General features: G+C 34.7%; 1 protein-coding gene and 1 long non-coding RNA gene across 2 annotated transcripts in view; one reads left to right on the top strand and one right to left on the bottom strand.

Annotated features, from left to right (window-relative positions):
* Positions 1-19231, top strand: part of LOC124437754 — a 56357-nt gene that overhangs the window by 25872 nt on the left and 11254 nt on the right. The window contains exons 4-6 of the mRNA XM_046987683.1: positions 2658-2798; positions 4322-4385; positions 11243-11300. The gene's annotated coding sequence lies outside the window, so the exon portion shown is untranslated. The remainder of the gene's footprint in view (positions 1-2657; positions 2799-4321; positions 4386-11242; positions 11301-19231) is intronic.
* LOC124437770 lies at positions 3194-4335 on the bottom strand. The gene is made up of 2 exons (XR_006945840.1): positions 4251-4335; positions 3194-3614 (listed from the first exon to the last, which is right to left on the bottom strand). It is a non-coding gene; the product is annotated as an uncharacterized LOC124437770 (long non-coding RNA).

The raw sequence follows: 19231 nt of genomic DNA, 5'->3' as shown, positions 1-19231 counted from the left end.
TGACTACCGCTAAGGTTGTCGAAACGTCAGTCAACAACAATAAAAACAGTCCTTCTCAGGACTATACCAACCTGGACGATCTACATTTACAAACAAATATTTTTACTGTTTCAGAAAATCCTGTTGATCAGAAATTTTGTTGATCTGTATGAGCCATCAACAAAGTTCACAACCCATATGTCGCTGTTAGAAGGTCTTTACATCTGTTGCTCTGCCCTAGTTTTAAGTTTCAGAGCAAAATGTTGCCGCAAGCAAATGATGTTACCAAAAGGAAATTATAATTTATAAAGTGTATTTTATCAGTCAATAAAAACCCTTGTCAATCAGACTAATCTATTATATAACAACACAACAACATCCATGTTGAAATCGCCCCAAACTCTCTTAATCTCTTTACAAACATCGTATAACAAGCATCTCTCTGCCTGGGAAAATACTTCTTACGAATCGCTTTGGTAGAAAACTGCCAGGGATAAGTAGCTATTTTTCTTGTAACCAATGAGAGCTAGGCAAGTTTTGTATCTATGTGACCAATCATGGTTGTCCAATCAAATTGTGACATACATTTATATGTGCTGTGCTCATCTGGGGCTTACATTGATTACGTTTCAGTTCTTTGAGCTGTTAACAACAATACTTGAGGGGGAAGGGGGAAAGTAGGTAAAATGATGAGTGAAGATACGCAAAGGAAGATACTCGACTGAGATAGAATATTGGATTATAAAAATACACAAGTATCTTTCCATATGCAGCCCAGCTAACTTCTCGTTCATAATGAAATTATAACTAGACATACTTTGAGGAAAGCAGCAATCTTTTACTCTCTTGTAGCTTAATCACACGTACTCGATGTAGCTTTGAAGATTTCTGTTAGAATTAAGATAAAGTAACTTAACTGGGAAAGATGAGGGAAATTTTCCCTTCGTCTAAGAAAAGTAACTTGACTGGGAAAGAGAAGGGAAATTTTCCTTTCGTCTAAGAAAAGTAACTTAACTGAGAAAGATGAGGGCTTGTCTAAGAAAAGTAACTTAACTGGGAAAAGAGGAGGCAAATTTTCCTTTCGTCTAAGAAAAGTAACTTAACTGGGAAAGATGAGGGAAATTTTCCTTTCAATCAAGAAAGTAACTTTACTGGGAAAGATGAGGGATTTTCCTTTCGTCTAAGAAAAGTAACTTTACTGAAAGAGGAGGGAAATTTTCCTTTCGTCTAAGAAAAGTAACTTAACTGGGAAAGAGGAGGCAAATTTTCCTTTCTGTCAAGAAAAGTAACTTAACTGGAAAGATGAGGGAAATTTTCCTTCTGTCTAAGAAAAGTAACTTACTGGAAAGATGAGGGAAATTTTCCTTTCGTCTAAGAAAAGTACTTTACTGGGAAAGAGGAGGGAAATTTTCCTTTCGTCTAAGAAAGTAACTTAACTGAGAAAGATGAGGGAAATTTTCCTTTCGTCAAGAAAAGTAACTTACTGGGAAAGAGGAGGGAAATTTTCGTCTAAGAAAAGTAACTTAATGAGAAAGATGAGGAAATTTTCCTTTCGTCTAAGAAAAGTAACTTAACTGAGAAAGATGAGGGAAATTTTCCCTTCGTCTAAGAAAAGTAACTTAAATGTAGATATGATCCCGTTGAGTCACCTGAATTTTACAGGTTTATGAGACAATTGCTTAAATTGTCGAACAAAGTGCGAAGATCATATCTACATTTAATTTCAAACACCGCACTGCATAAAACATTCTTTCGTAAAAGTAACTTAACTGGGAAAGATGAGGAAAATTTTCCCTTCGTCTAAGAACTTCGACAAAACAAGCAAATTGTTTTGTGCTTTTTTTAAATTGACGAGTATTTTTGTGTCAGGAAAAAGATTTTGTTTAGACCACACCTCCTTTTGACAAAAGTCTCGAAATCACGCACCTGTAATAAAACCCACGCACATCCCACGTGATCTTCAACATACTCTGCAGCACATCTACAAATTGTTGAATGTTTTTTACTATTTAACTGCTCGGGAACATTTCGCCGATAATTGCAACATCATTTCCCGTTATTTTTAAAACAATACAGACTAGAAAAACCTTAAAAAGACAGCTTTAATCATTCAGCTGGATGGCCGCGGCGATAGTTATCATTTAATTGTGTTTATTTTACTGCAACTTCTTGTCGTCGTTTGTTGATGGAGTTTTGAGATATGAGAAAAACATGTCGTACATGTGCTTTTTTTCAATGCATACTAAAGACATGTCAATAGAACCCAAAGCAGTTCAAATATAGCTTTGAAATAGTTATAAATATCTTTGAGACATTACAAAACATTTTCCCTTGCTTGCTTTACGATGTCAAATATGCAAACACACTAAAAAACGTGGAAAGTGGTACGGGAAATGCCTTTTTGGAAGTCCTATTTTTTATAAGAATGAAGCTAATGTTCTCTTTGTTCCCGAGTAATATTCCGGCAGGTGTACGATTAAATGAAAATATCAACTTGTTATCTCCAAGTTAGCGTCTTATAAGAGAGTTGTCTTATCTCGATGTTGATAAGTTCTGTCATTACAGCTTTCCACGTACTTCAAACGATTTATCCTACTCGGCGATTAATTAAATCTAGATAGTTAGTATTGTTACATCATGCTTCCATTTGAAAGTCGTAATTATTCAAATTTATGTAGGGGTCACCTCACAGGTATAAAAGCAACGAGCTACAACGAAGCTCGATCAGTTCTTGCTTGGACAACTGTTGGTGTTGGAGTCAGGCGTTTGCTCGTGAAATTGATTGTGCATCTTCGAGCGTCGGTTGTGACTTGTTAAAGGTAAGAAATCATTTGTGAATGAACACTTCTGGATTAATCAAGCACACCCGATTTATTATACGTACGCTAAAGCAAAAACCTGTTTGGTCTTTATTCACTCGAAATTTCCCCCTTATACTTTGAAAGAATTGTTCACAAATAAAATCGAAGTTTTCAAAATGCGTTCACCGCAAGGACTCGAAATGCTTTAAAGGTTTTGTGTTCACGGCGGTATTGAATTTTTCAAATTGATGGTTTGAATATTTTTCCAAATAAACTGGAGGCCGAAAATAACATCCGATTATTGCGGATCAGGAAACCGCAAACGCTGATCCAAGTATTTCAAATATCAACACTTCCGTTCACAACGCTTTTTTCAATTTAGAAATTGTGAAAATACAGAAACCAGGCAACTGTTTTCTCATTGGGAATTAAGTAATAGTTCACGTAGCTGATTGTGAAGTACTTACAAATACATGCTGTTGATCTATAAATAAAAATAAACTGTTTGTCATAAATACTTAAACCTCAAACATTTTCGTCTACGCAAATATTTAATCGGATTAGATGGGCTGTAAAACGTCTCACATTAACCAAAGTAAGTTGTAATGTAATAAGCCAAATCTTATTTACTTCTGCATTTCTTTTAATTTTCACCTGTAACCTGTCATCCTCCGAAAGACTATAGAACTGAAACACAGAAATTCTCATACAACAACCATAATCTCAACTTCATGTACCGCATATCACGAATGCATTCATTTGCATAATTTGCGTTCTTCATAAACATTTTGTTGTACTTGCTGCGAGCGAGGATCGAGAAACAGAACTTATTTCCTATGAAGGAACCAAATCGAGGATGAATACTATGAAATAATGTGCGCTCATGCTAAATTATGTTTGACATAAATCTTATGTTTTCATATGAAATTAAAAATAGGAATTTGTGAAGTAACGTTTTAATTTGTTAATTGGTCGAGGCCGTCACTTACGTCAGCGCAGGATGCGTTTTATGAAGGATGATATGAAGTATTCGCATGTCATATCAACACGTTTTTTACAAAATGCAGGATATGGCTTCAACACATTGTAATTTCATCATTTGTTTACATTCAAAGCGGCATGCGTTCCTAGTTAGTACTAATCACAAAAGCTCATATCTATAGTCAACGCAGTTATACGTCTGTCATCAGTCGTCACAGAGCTGATAGAAATTGTTTTCCAACAGGCAAGCAACCCAAGTATCGATATTCAACATTCTATTTCAGAATAATTCGTATTTCCGTTGCTTTTCCTTTCGGCGTCATTCGAGCACAGTAAACTCCCCATGTTTTGTATTTAACATAGTACTTGACATAAGTAAATTATTGTGTGCCAAGTTACTATGACGTTGATGCTACGTCTGTACGAGGTGTTGAGAGATTTTCCGACTGAATGGACTATTGAACCATACATTAAAACATTTCCACCTACCGATTTCCTACCGATTTCCGTCTGGCTGTCCGCGATCGTCTTCATTTCAAATGTATCAATCATTTCTTTAGTGTTTGAAGCAACCATCGACGCGCTATCTTAAAACGTTTCGAAGAAAAAGGACTTTTTGAAATTGTAAGTACGTTTTAAAGCATCTATGTATTTTTTTATGTGCACATTGGTAACTTTTCAATATTTTACCTACGCATAAGCGGTCCACATGTACAATTCGATGATTTCGTAGCTATTTGTTTTAAAACACGCAAGCGTCACGCGAAATAAATAAATAGTCAGCTTTAGTTTGCCAGTACTACTACTTTTAAGGAGAATATTGCTGTTACACGTTTGGCTGCACGTTTTATCACGAAAATAACGTTTTTTGGCACTCTATTTTGATTCACAAGCGTGTTTTTCATAACGTGATGCTCGCTACAAAAATTTAAAATGAATAACAGGAAACGCGCGCGCCTATTATTGTAATTAGCTTTTTACAACCGGCTTAATTTAAATCTTTCGTACAAAATAGTGTTTGCACATTTGTTTGCTCCTTCCTAAGAAGGGACTAGAATGTAGTCAATGTACAGAGGGAACGGATTTTACATGAAAATATTTGTATTTGTTAATCTGTTTTCTAAATTTCAGCAGCGCTGAAACTTTCTGTCATCATGAAGGCTTTCTGCATATCCTTGCATTCACGTTTTATGTAGCGCGCTAAATAAAATCCAACTTTAAATATGTACAAGATATGCTTCCCACTTGCCATACTTTCCAATTAGCAAAAGCATTTTCTTGACGTTTGTCATTCCTTTGGGATAGGTTTATTTTAAGACTAATGAATGGTTCTCACTGGAAAAATCTAGAAACTCTCCGTCTGTCTGTCGCGGACCTAAGTCATATCAAATTTATTGCTTACACGACATCATCTAATTGGATGCAGTCTCAAACTTTCAGAGGCAAAATCTATTTTGAATTTTAAAATTTAGCTTTCATACCTACACGTCTGTTTCAGAGGCGAAACTAGAACGTTAATTGTAGGGATATGTATTCATATATTCAGCTCTGCCCTGCTGATTTCTTTTGTTTGCGCTGTTAATTTTAAGAGAAGTCAGCAGGGCAGAGATGAATACACGAATAATTACCCCAATTAGCGTTCTAGTTTCGCCCCTGGTCTGTTTATTTTACAATAGAACATTCGATCATGTTGTTTTTGGAACATTGATGTGCAGTAAATTTCTAATGAATGTGTATTGCTTTAAAACTCTTCCCAATTTATTTGTGCGAATTAATATTTTTGTCATTGAGTGTTTATTTTTGGTGTAGCTCAAACGTCCATTTGTTGCAGTCTGGCAATTTAAGAAAAATATCAATCTTTTGTATGCATAGCGTCTCCTGTGTTCCATGGAATTTGCTTTACGGGTCTTCTAATATTTGGCACTTTGATCTTGTCATTTCTGTTTCTTGCCACTAAGTGAGCTCAGTTAGAATAAGACATGACGAGGTCTTGTAATTCAACAGTTTCACCATAAGATAGATGTCTTACGACAAAGGACACGGGAGTAGATTTAATCTCCCATTTGAAGTACTTTTCTATAATCCTTTTCTACATCTTTTTAGGAAAAATTACCACCACTTTTCTTAGACAGAAAATTGCGAACTGCGTATATAATGAAAATTGCACGGTTATAAGAACTTACGTATAGAAAAATACACCGAGTATGGCCGCGGAGTTTTACTCTCCATAGGTTTATTAACCCGTGAACTTCCTACTAGCATCTTACTAGATTAGAACATTGAATCCTAAATTCTGTTTTGGTCACAATCTTTTCTCTGGTTGTTCCGCCACAGAAATTTCATGACTCGTATTCAGAATCGATGGTATAAACCTGTAGATATATTGATGTGATCAACATCAAACAAGCGTGATACTAAAGAACGGGCGTCGGAAAATTCCTATCATGCAACTTGGTCAATACACGTGTAAATTGTTGAAAATATCGATGAATGTATGTGTTGACGTAAGGGGCTGCTGTGCTCATGGGGCATAGATACGTCATCCGTAATTTGGGAAAATATCTTTCTTTTAAGTGCAGAGTCTTATATACATAATCATATGATAAATTTAGTCTAAGAATCGATCCCAAAGCTTAGTGTAACTTGTGGAAGTGATCATTCGTCCGTTGAAAACATGTTCAAATACGCTATATATTCATGAATATACATAACCAACAGGATTTATTGACAGTGATGTACTGACCAATATTGATTTTAAAAAATCGACAGGGATTAGAAACCAAACGAGAAAACGACTGAAAAATCGACAAACAGCTAGGTTAAAGTTTTTTAGCTTCTCTACCCAACTCCTTTTATTTGAAATTGAATCATGGATAATTTATACATGCTATCGATAAAATGAAGAGCAAAGTATAGACGTTGTCTGTATGAGATATGGATAGGTTGCTATAAATCTTGAGCAAAAATCTTCATCATAAAATTGGAGCTGGAATGAAAATGCAAATGATACCCAAACGGTTCAAGCTGTGAACATGAAGCTTTGATGGTAATGTCTTGAGACGTTGCATGCCTAGTCATAGTCTCGTTCACGACATGACTAGTTGAATGGCATCTCTAATAATCTGAGATAATGGAAATGCACAATTAGGCAAAGTACCTGTGAATTAGGTCACGAAATAATATCAGCTGGAATTGAAAGGTTTGATTGTGCAGATCCTATCTCCCACAGGGCGGTAAACATCAAATAGATGTGGCAATAAACTTTTCCCATTAATTTTTGGTTTTTTGGACGCACTATCAAACAGCAGTGTGCACTATTGTGAAGTGTTTTGGATTCTAGTTTGCTTTTTTCAGTAAACTTCGTGCTGTAATTGAAGTGATATAAGTTACAAGAGCTCTTTCTCATTTGTTTGTGATCCTCTCTCTATTTCTTCTGTATATTTCCAAACATTTCCAAACATATAAACTACATCTTGTGTTGTCTCTTAAATGTCTTTTCGTTGTTTTAAGCTTTGGCTATAAACACGTGACCATTGCTTCAACATGCATCTCGGCATTGACTATTGCTAGTGATTTGTTTCTCTTTATTGTGCATTGAGCAAACAAAGAACTGTAATTTTCCATGCAATCTCCGTCGCATAAGTGGATATTAAACACGAAAAGCTCCAACTGAGAAAGATTGTATGAATTGTAAACACACATGTGTTTGAGCACTAGAAGGCAGACAGTGCCGCTGGCATCTCTATTTGTTCGTCCGAGTATCTAATCGGCGTGGTGAAATATGTCTGTGTGTTTGATTTTACAATCTGCATATGCTGCGACAAGCATGTTTCAAACACGACTCTCTCCTCAGGACCTTCATTACTTTAAAAGTCCAGAGTAACAGCCAAATGTAAGGAATAAATAAAATTTAAGACGAGATCACGATCTATTAAACCTCGAACTTTCTAGAGTGTTCTAGACGATTCCATTCTCAGCGTCCATGACATGTTTTTCCATTTCAGAAATTACTTGCTCAATTATTGTACTCCTTGCGGAAATGGCTGAGATTCTTCTTTATCCCCTAAGGTCTTTGTCCTGGTGATAAGTGGAGTGTTTTGAAGATTTATACTCACGACATTCTAGAAAGAACTACAAGGATCTTTTTGCGAGAGAACGTTTCTATCGTTATTTCATTAGTGTTTTTCGATTCTACAAGTTGAAAATGATATTTCCTTTGCCTGTTCTTTTTGTTACTACATCATTTGTACAACTCAACAAATATGGATCGCCCTTAATTTTACGCTCTTTAAAGAAATAAAAAGATCGAGTTTCTAATGAAGCACATCATCTTTGCTACATTTAACTATACCTAGTCAACTATGGTTTATCCTTGGAACTAAAGATCTAAAAGAATAGAGAGATTGTGTGCAATCTGGTTTCTATAATGTAGCACATGTCTTTGCTATATTAAATAAAGTTAATGATCAAGGACTTTGGTTTCCTGTTCATCGATCGTAATTCTCTCTATTACGACAAAAACACAAAAACATAGAGAAGGTTCAGAACTTCATAAACACGAATCGTTGTCATTAATCGTGGTTCGCATAGCCCTAAAGGTATAATGCATTTTGCTTGCTCTTGATAACACTGTGTTGTCTATTGATGGTGTAGTATATACAATTAAATGCACCAACTTCGATCAACATGCCATTTTGGTCCACATGTCATTCAATACTTTGTCAGCATACCAATATAGACAATAAAATTGCAAGTGCACTTTACATATTATCACACACTTTCCATTTTGAATATTGTTGATAACGTTAATTCTTTGTTTTCTGTATAAAGTGAACAATAAGTTGCTTGCAATTCACAATGAATTCCATTAACCTTTTATAGTAGTTTAAATGATTCTATACGATATTTTCTCATTGAGTACTATTAGTGAGCTTGCGAAGGTGTGAGAGGGTTGGCGATGGGTTATTTTAATGGGGATCGGTCAGGGTTTGTGAAGGTGTGAGTGGGTTGGCAAGGGTTATTTTATTGGGCATCGGTCAGGGTTTGTGAAGGTGTGAGTGGGTTGGCGACGGGTTATTTTAATGGGGATCGGTCAGGGTTTGTGAAGGTGTGAGTGGGTTGGCGACGGGTTATTTATTGGGCATCGGTCAGGGTTTGTGAAGGTGTCACTAGGTTGGCGATGGTTATTTATTAGGCATCGGTCAGGTTTGTGAAGGTGTGAGTGGGTTGGCGACGGGTTATTTATTGGGCATCGGTCAGGGTTTGTGAAGGTGTCACTAGGTTGGCGATGGTTATTGCATGCTATTTGTGGCGATCATTTGCCTTTGAACGAACTTGACCTTTTTGTTTGGATATTTCTAGAGTTTATAAAAACAAACTCAGAACTTGCCAAAACTTTAAAATATTCATGCTATTTATAAAACCTGTGGTTGATTTGACGTCTTTTCTATAATGGGTTTGACGTACTTCTGGTTCTTTTGAAAGACCAGCATGTGTAAGGGCATGTTGTGATATCAATTTTAGATTGAATGTTTTTTTCTCGGTTTTTTTTCAATTATGTCGAATTGAGTTCGTTAGTAAATTGACGTAGAGTATTTAGTAATAGCTCAAAAACCCCAACTACTATGTATAGTTTAAATATTTGAGACTTTAAAGTATGTGATTTGCATTTAGCCACGTTCCAATAAGCTTTGTTGCTGTTCGCGTTACTCTCATAGCGCTTTGTACAAATCATGACAAACGCCACCAAGCAGAAATTTCCCTTTTAGTTGCATCTCAATTTCATTTTATATCAACCTCTTTTGGGAAGTTTAGTAGATGTGCCTGCAAATGTACCGAAGCACAGTAATGTCAAAGAAGGACGCTAATTATTTGTACAAATACAGTCGACATTTTGTTCTGACATGACAAAGGGAGGTTAATTGATGCATTTAGAGAAAATTTAGTACTCTAGGAAGAGTCTCCGTATATTGTTGTACGTATGCTATTTACAGACAAACATCTTAACGATTTATAATGTTATCTTTATCTGTAGATATGGATGAATATTTTGAATTGTAGTCATGATCAATAAAATTCTTAGTATATTCCTGTCTGCAGGCAATTATGCTACATCTTTGTCTATAAAATAGCGCACAACCTGGCGATAAACCACACACAGTTCCGCTTGTCTTTGTCATAACCTTTCACAGTTTCATATCGGTAGATATAATTTGAGCTGTGGTATACATTTCAGTGGTTTTAAGTATCGCGGCGATATCTTAATGCTGGCCTTACCAACCAACGATTTGCGTGTCACCAACATATTATGTGGCTCCCTCTTGTCTGGAGATTTATCATACTGTCAAACGAGATTTTCATTTCATAGAAATCTTTGTTCGCATCTTGATTATCGTACAAACATTCCATGCATGTATTTCGCACGAGAGAACCTGAAATCACCAACTTGCATACGAATGGACGCTTGGGTTTATTCAAAGTCAATAAATACACGCGTAATTTTCACGCGGGATCTTTTAAAGGTCGTTTCTTGCTGTTATATAACAATGCAATTACAATGGGAACTCTCCTTCAAGACAATAGCCACGAAAAAAAATGGGTGCGATTTTTAAAAGCATTCTTCGGAGCGTATTTGAGACGGCCAATTATATAATTGTTTGAATATTCCAATACTCAAATAAAAGCTTCATATTTTCAACTTGTTGATAAAAAGTTGATATAGAAATTGGTGGGTGGGTACATAACTAAATATCGATTGTCGGGTAACAGCCCTCTATATACCAATGATGTGATCGCAAGAGTTTTCAACTATAGTTCAATGTTTAATCGTAAAATGTGTTTATTCAACTATAGTTCAATGTTTAATCGTAAAATGTGCAAGCTAAATAGCTGTCTGCTTCCACCATGCCCGTGCAGAATCATTAAAAATATTCGGAGTAAGCACATCTTTTATTGAATGAAGAAGGGGGAAAGCTTCATTCTAACATACTTTATTTTATCTTTACACGTGCAGCCTTCGCCGTTCAATTCACGTTTTTGGCATGGGCTAAGAATGTACGGCAATTACGCAATTAACCTTTATCTTAATAACAGCATGGTCGTTAGCGTACAAAATAGCAAACTTTGTTTACCGCTGTGTTAAAGACGAGCGAATAATTCATAACACCAAAATCATTTGTGTCTATTTTAATCGTTTAATTGTTTTCGCAAGTTGCGTCGCCGATACAGAAGTGTTAGTTAAAAAGGCTTTGTATTCTCTGACGTATGTAACGCGACAGAAGAAAGATACGATGTTTAATGAGCCGCGACTTTTCAATTTGATGTGGCGAAGTGGCTTGTGTTTCCTTTTGCATGCTATTAGGCCTCGACTAATGGGAGTTGTGAATGGAATTTGCCCAATTAATCTAGTGAATTCTAGTCTTCTCGTGTAGTCTCTTCATCGCCGTGCAGCATCTCATTCTTGTGCATTTGTTTGTTTGCAGACTTGGATTTGATCATTTTCATCTGGATTTAGTTCCTGGATAATCTTAAGTCCAACAGGTTAGCAACAGGTTAGATTTGTTTAGTATTAACTAAATGATAATGTTTTGACTCATGATAATGTTTTGTATGTTTTTGAAACATTAATTTTCACCCATATTTTCTAAAGATACCCTGTAAAATCCTGCGTTGTAGTCAACTATAATCAGATCAGTCACTCAACGAGCCAATATTTTCTTAATTGCACCTACTTTGAATACGACGCTTTTAACATTCAAATTCAGCTTAAAAAATCTTGGCCCATCATATATCCGAGTTGAAGTTATTGCTGAAACAAAAACGTAAAAGGTTTTTAAACCATATCTTCTCTCAATATTAAAAACAAAATGCGCATTGGTAAACTACACAAGTGACTGAAGCGACTGTTATGTTGTAACTTCCACACTATACTTTATGTAACACGGATATTTATTTGCGCAGTATGTTCCACTTAACATCGTGTTTGCCTACACTTCAAATTATCGTTTCAAATAACCTTGTCGAGGTTTTAAAACAAATAGCTCGCGCTCTGGCAGTTGAAGGGAAACAACGTTCAATAATGACATTTACGTGAAGTAGAAGATTGAACGAGTAGATTTATTCATTTTTATAACTTTATTCTGAGTAATTACCTGGGTATATGTACCAAAATATCCGAAGTTTTATATGAAATGATGTAACAGAAAGTTCTTACAAAGTTTTAATTGCTGCAGTTTGCTTGAACCTATTGCTAAACTACACCTACTTTAATGCAAATGATGACTATTTATGATCGCGGCATCGTAAATCCTTTTCTATTTTACTCGGTTGAAGTTATAAGCTTTGAAACTTGTTTGCCATTATCTTCTACATTATTAACTGGGTGTAGCCCTAAATGTAAACGCGCTTATGACAAAGCGTACCTATTTTTATTTGCTTATAATTTTATCATACTTGCAAAAATTCATCTACTTCTTAATCAGCGGTAGGTTAATTCCACCTCGAAACACAGCAAAAATGACAAAATACTGAAATAGGCTAAACTTAGCACATTATTCGTACGTATTTTATCAAATTGACTAGTATATATTATGTTATCTTGTATATCATAATAAATATATATATATATTTTTGGTTCGTAGTTTTGGTATTTGAATTTTGAAAGACTCTTTCCGCTCTCCACATCTTTAGCTACGATTCTCAAAATTCTAAACAGTGATATAAGTTTCTTCATTAGCAATATAATAAGTTAAAAAACTGAAGTAGTGTGTATTTACATACAGGAGATAAAGATAAAAGCAAGGTAACAGCAATGCGAATTTTTCATGCATTCCTGGTTAATGTAAATGTAGGCACATCGCCATCTAGAGATCTAACCAACACCGCCTTTATTAACTGGAGATAAATATCCAAATCAGCTATGTTCTTAGCATTTTAACTGTTTTTTCACTGTAACTCTTCAGTCTAACTCTTTGCTTTGAGCATCGTCTTTTTATTTGAGTTAAATGAATTGGTTTAGACTAAAGTAAAAAGTTTATATCTCAGTTACATAGCTCTACATTTATTAGAGAAATATGTGTGTATATAGTCATTGAAGATGATGATTTCAATGTAAAGTTGCATTTGATTGTATTTCAAAACCATCAGCACAATATTTTGATGTGGAGTATAACAAAGAGACGTAGGAAAAACTTTCTGAAATAGACTCGAACTGATTTCGCATTAATAAAATTATGCTGCTATAGTCTTGTGGGGATAAGTTATACATTAAGAGATAAAACTATGGACCCGTGGGATCAAAGAGGCACATGTTCAAATCTTTATAGGGCAATTTTTTATACCATGTGTGATTGTTTCCGCGCGTAGTTGCTGCTAAGCTCTTGTCTGTTCTTGAAGGGTAGTTCACATGCTTGCTAATATTTCAAGTGGTCTTTATTACTGCAGAACATAATGACACATAACTTGATGTTTTTTGTATTATACCCCAGTCAAATGCATAAAAACTCAGGAATGCAATAATTGAAAAAAACTACAGAACTATGTTGTGCATTCATTGCAGTATAACTACCTCTACAGTTTGTCTTTTAATAAAAATACATTTTAAATATAGATTTTTATAAACATGAAAATTTGTTGCTTTGCAATATTTATATTAAATAAAGCGGTTGGCGTCGTTTGCAAACAAAACCGAGCACTCTCATTTTAATCAGTCCTATATTGTTTATCATTTGTTTTGCTGTCAATCGCTTGGTTTTGCTAAATGCCGATTGAATTGATCAAAATTCATCGTTAAACAAGCAAAAACGTGGGCAGACACCTGTTTAAGAGAACTTAATTCTAAACTTGAATGGAAAAATGAACATAATGTAACGCGGTGTTATTATAAAGAGCCTCGCTTCCACAAAAACACACTAATCTAGGTGTTAATGTGTTAAATCAACCGACATTTAATCATCGCTTCTTGAGAAAGAATTCCTCGTGCATTAGCTAGCTCTGACGTAATTGAAACTGTAGATTGTCGCAATTTACTTTAATGGCAAACGTTTTTGAGCATTACACAGTTGAACTACCCAAATTTAATGTTTTGTTTTTTGCATTTTTTATATATATATTTATATTTGAAATTTTCCAGGCGTATGTCTTTATTTACAACCGTAACTTTTACCCTTCATAATTGAACATGAGAACTAAGGTGTTAATGACATGTAACACGTTGGTATGTTGACCCTATGATAGGTTAAAAAATAAACAAGAGAGAGAAACGAAAGCTATTGATGCTTATTTAGTTTGTATCTTAACTCTATGGACTTGTAAAAGCACTCGGATTAAATATTGTGTTTATAATTGATTCGTTCACAAGATTGCTTGATATTTCATTGTTTTTTTTGGTGGATAAGTATCTTTATGATCATTATATAGCTAAGGACAACAAACAGAGCATATATTTCGCAAGTTTTATAAATTGCTCCTTTCCTTTTCTCAGCGTATGTGAACTTTTATTATGTTTGTTTTGTACAACAACTTGTATATATAAGAATCCTTTGTGAAGCACATCATCAAGACACTATAGAAATATATTGTTATATGATCATTGAGTGACTCTATGGCTAATGACATTTACGCTCATGTAGAAAGAAGAGTTTGTTTTCATCATTCATCATTAACTTTACACGACATCAAGATTATCCCGTTGAGTCACCTGAATTTTTCAGGTTCATGAGACAATTGCTTAAATTGTCCAGCAAAGTGCGAAGATCATACCTTCATTTAAGATTATGCCATACAGCAGAGACAATATTTATAAATGATTTTATTATTTTCTGAGCTCTCTATTCACTTTTTACAATTTCATTCTGGAATTGAAGCGCTCATTTAACACAAGAAATTATGAATACAAACACATTTGGCTGTAAGATTATTGTAAAAATCTGTCATAAACTTTCTTTATTCTAAATCAAGTGGAAGTCAGTGTGACATCAACGCAAAAATCTATCCGTTTTTCAAAAGCATGCAGCAAAAACACTATCTTGTGATTGTTCACCCACACAAATCTTGAGCACGTTGCGGTCATGTGACATACACTTACGTCATTTATTGAACAATGAAAACTTTGTCATTTAAGATATACTTACAATGCTAATTGAACATAAACATTTCTCTTCCCGCGAATAGATAGTTAACAGCATGGTATTTTCCTACGGCGTCTAATGTTTTGCACATCAACCATTTATTTCTTCGAATTTTCTTTCTTCCTAAAAACAGTTCCTACGAATTGCGAGTCACTGACACTTCCGATTTTGTCTCCCTCAGTCAAAACAAGTCATTAAATGATTGTGACGGTGTGCACCCCAAATTTGTGCTTTTGTTTTGTATTCATTTCAACAAAAACTGGAAGTGTCTTTTAGCTCGAGTAAAAAGATTCATTGCTTAAATTGAAAAGTTCACCATGTTGTCTATGTTTACATCATTGGCATTGTTACAGATAGGAAATTTTGTACGTCAGTTTTAGCCGTGTGTGCGTCATTTGTGTTAAGTCTGTATGAAAAAACAACTCTACTTCAGAAAGTGTTAGAGAGCGAGTGCACATTTTTCATCAGTATTTTTCAGTCGACACTTCATGAAGAAGGTTATTGTTGAGAGTATCCACTTTTCAATTTCAAAGGTACGATTTCTTTTCATCTCTTTGTTCTTTGCTCATCTGGCTTTGGTAAGTCATCTTTTTGGTCAATTTTACCTTCGATTTTCTTTGAAAGTCAATGTTGTAGATTATGGAACACTGGTTGACGACTTGTTTACGTACTTGTGTGAAATACATCAAGTGTAGATGCATGACCGTTTTTGTGTAACTCACTGAGAATTTCGCGCACATCATTTTCTTAAATGTAACAATTTGCTTCATAGAATATATTTCAAAGCACCAGCTCTTTTATGAAGCATTTTCACGTAATTTGTTATTCGCACCCTCAATGCCTGTGGTAAAAAAAACTCACAGTCTGAATATTTCTTCTATGTAGCTATAGTATACGAGATATTTCGGATGCACCTAAATTTTATACTGATTTTGCTCAAGGAGGCTCTGCGATTTTAATCAATGAGTTATACCTTGAGAATCATTAATCGTAATGTCCATTGCTTCGTTAACTTATAGCTTTAGAAACGATGAAGAAACAAATAACTCTAAAGTTTAATATTTAGCATTGATTCTTTATTTTGCAATAAACAATCTTATAAATTGGCTTGAAATCAAGTTGACGGTTGTTATCGTGATCCAAAATTCTTCCTATTCCGCAAACCGTTTCTTCGACATTTTATTTACGCATGTTTCCGGATATAGAGGAGCTCTCAAAGTTCTCTTTTGTATTATTCGGATGCAAATAACTCGACGAATAAGGAAGTGAGCGCTGAAAAATGAGAGTGCTGAGATCTGATGCATTTTGAAACAATACATTAGACGATAGTGTTATGTTTAAGAAGGAGCATGTTTTTCATGTGTGGAGCTTCTGTAAAACTAAAAGCTCATGGTGAAAGAAACGAATAATAGTTTACAAGGTACACTCAGGGGTATATGCTGCTAAACTAAGACACTTAGGGGTCGTAAATATTCAACAAACGCCCGCCATTTTCAGTATATGATAACTGTCAAACATGCACTGATTTATTGTCTGAATAAAATTAACCAAAATGAAAACAGCTATATTGCTATAAGTAAACCAATTTTATTCGTTGCAGAAAAACTTGAAAAATTATTTTCATCCAATCGCCTTTCGCGCGTATCATGTCACGTGGTTTATAAAGTTTGCCACCGGAGACGTTTCACGTGTCTTTTCGTACATGTAGCTAAGAGGGGACGGTGCAGAAAAACTTGAAAAATTATTTTCATCCAATCACCTTTCACGCGTATCATGTCACGTGGTTTATAGAGTTTGCCACCGGAGACGTTTTACGTGTCTTTTCGTACATGTAGTTAAGGGGGGATTAAATGTTAAAGGGTAAAAAAAATACGGCCGACTTTTAACCAGCTATATATAGCTACTCTCTGTGCAAAGGTATTTTGATCGTACTTTCTAAATACTTGCTTATTACTTCCCAAAAAGTAATAAATATTGATTTCATAATGACACTTTCCCAGGGTGAAAGTCAGTTGCACTTATGAGTCTTTTCAATGCAAAACTTTTCATGGACCTTAAATGTCAGCAAGTTGGCTCTTTGAAAAAGTTTTAGGTGGGATTATAGTAAACATTGAGGACACAAATAGAAGGGTTTTAGCTGGTCTATGAATTTTAGAGTGAAATAGGTTTAATTATGTTACTTAGAGGCAACCAAACTCATTTTTTTCAACGTTTAAAGTTTGTTTCTTTTAGTTGTGACGATTTTACTTGATTATATGAAAGAAATTATGTTTTCATTCTTTTGCATTGCTCATAAATCACACATGGTTATACCAACAACGATATCCTAAAAGATATAACTAAGGAAAAAAATACAAAATAGATAAACATACATAACCACCGTGGGTTGACCTATATTCATAGCTACCTGACTACCGGTTGATGTTTTTACTTGCAAAATCCATTTATCCTTCAGGATGTGTGCGTGTTTATGTTCGCATGTTGTGAGGTAGTGGTTATTTGAAAAATCACTCATTGAAAATCATTTTCTGTCAGTGCAGTTGTTTGCCTTTGGGGCGACTGTAATCCAAAGAAACTTTAACCTTATGTAAAACATGTTTATATGAGTGCATAGGTATTAAGTTGTTTTTCAAACACTTTCTTCAACAGCGTCTATAAATAACGTTTTATAAATAAAAACAGCATTTTCTTCCCAAATTTTTATGTGGTCTTTCTGATATAACCCTGCCTTGAAGCGTTTACTAACCATTTTTTATTGTGACTAGTACATACAGCATGAAATCCTGCCTCATTCATTCAAGTCTGGACATCGTTAGTAATTTTCCCTTTTAAGATTTAAGCACGCCCAACGCTATACATGAAGGCGAATGAGGCTAAAATATAATACAACTTATTGTGGTTATGAAAACATACTTGTTTAGTGATGAAATATATTAGCTTATGCAACAGCGTCGGCTGCTATACTAGCATCTTTATGTATAGATGGTCATTGCTGAAGATTTTGATAAAATTTCACAGTAATCTACACATAAAAATAGTGATTGATTATTACCTAAGTATTACATGTGTCTACAAATGAAGTGCATTGACGTTAGTTGCTTCAAGTGCTTATTGCATCAGTACTGATATGTTACAAAATGATCGCCTTATACAAAACAAGCTGTCTGCTTTAAAGGGGGTCGAAACAGTTCTAAGCACTCTAATCCAATACAAATGCACCACTAAGTCGTCCAATCCTTGTGGATTCGTTTATATGCACGAAATTTTACATTATTCATTGGCTATGGGTAAAATATAGCAAAATGGCATGCTCTGTGATTTGTTATCTGTAAGACGTCGTCACCGTTCTAAAGTGTGTGGCACCGTGTAAGATAAAAATGATTTCAAGGACCTAATAATCACATGCATTAAGATGATAAAAATTCGACTGCTTTTCCAATTATAGAGAAGGCGATAAATTCATAAATGTACAGCATCATTAACACTTTTATAAAATGTTAGTTATTCATATAAAGGGATTAGTTTCACAATTTTACTTTATAGGGAGGAAAGAATTGTACAGGCCGTAATTCCTTTTGTTAAAAGTGAAAGTCAATTAGTGAATATCCCAATAAAGTCCTTTATTTCGTTATTTTTGGTATTTCAGTACTGCAAATACACGAAGAGCTTCTTATAGCTAGGGTTAAGTTTTAGTTTTTTGTTGAGTATAGCTTTCACGCAGGAGCTATAAGCATTCAAAAACCACGCCTGCGTGTAAGGAAGAAAATTAGCACGCTCTATTATAGTTGGTCTCTTTTGTTCGCAAAAAAATCACATTGCATTCTTTTTCGTCATCACACACACACACACGATCTTGACGATAGAGTAAAGAATGATCTGATTTCACAGATACCGACGGATAAAAATTTCAACATTCCAAAAGTTATGCATCTTCACATGGATAAGAATCTCATCTCTCAGTCATAACGAAAATGTGTATAAGAACAATAAGCATGTGTTATCGCTTAAGACCATCATTTGTTAATACAAAGTATGTCTAAAACTTCTTCTGGTCTCTAAGTCTTCACTAAAAAAAAAGATAATTTGTTTTTGATAATTTGCTGAGCAAATTGTTCGCGCGCTATACTGAACTGCGAAATAAGATATCTGCTATTTGTGTTATGTATAGACGCTCCGGTTTGGACAATGAAAACTTTGTGCAGAACAATGTAAGATTTTATCAATAGAATGAAATTTCTGATTTAATGTTTTATTAGTCGTCGAGAATTGTTGCCAAATTCCTTATCAAAACACTAATGAAAAGTGTTCGAGTGTAATCCCTCATTATCCACGGATACCACGCAT

Source organism: Xenia sp. Carnegie-2017, unplaced genomic scaffold, assembly GCF_021976095.1.
Source record: "Xenia sp. Carnegie-2017 unplaced genomic scaffold, XeniaSp_v1 HiC_scaffold_17, whole genome shotgun sequence".
In the NCBI taxonomy this organism is placed as follows: domain Eukaryota; kingdom Metazoa; phylum Cnidaria; class Anthozoa; order Malacalcyonacea; family Xeniidae; genus Xenia; species Xenia sp. Carnegie-2017.
This window is presented reverse-complemented; position numbering and strand designations above follow the sequence as displayed.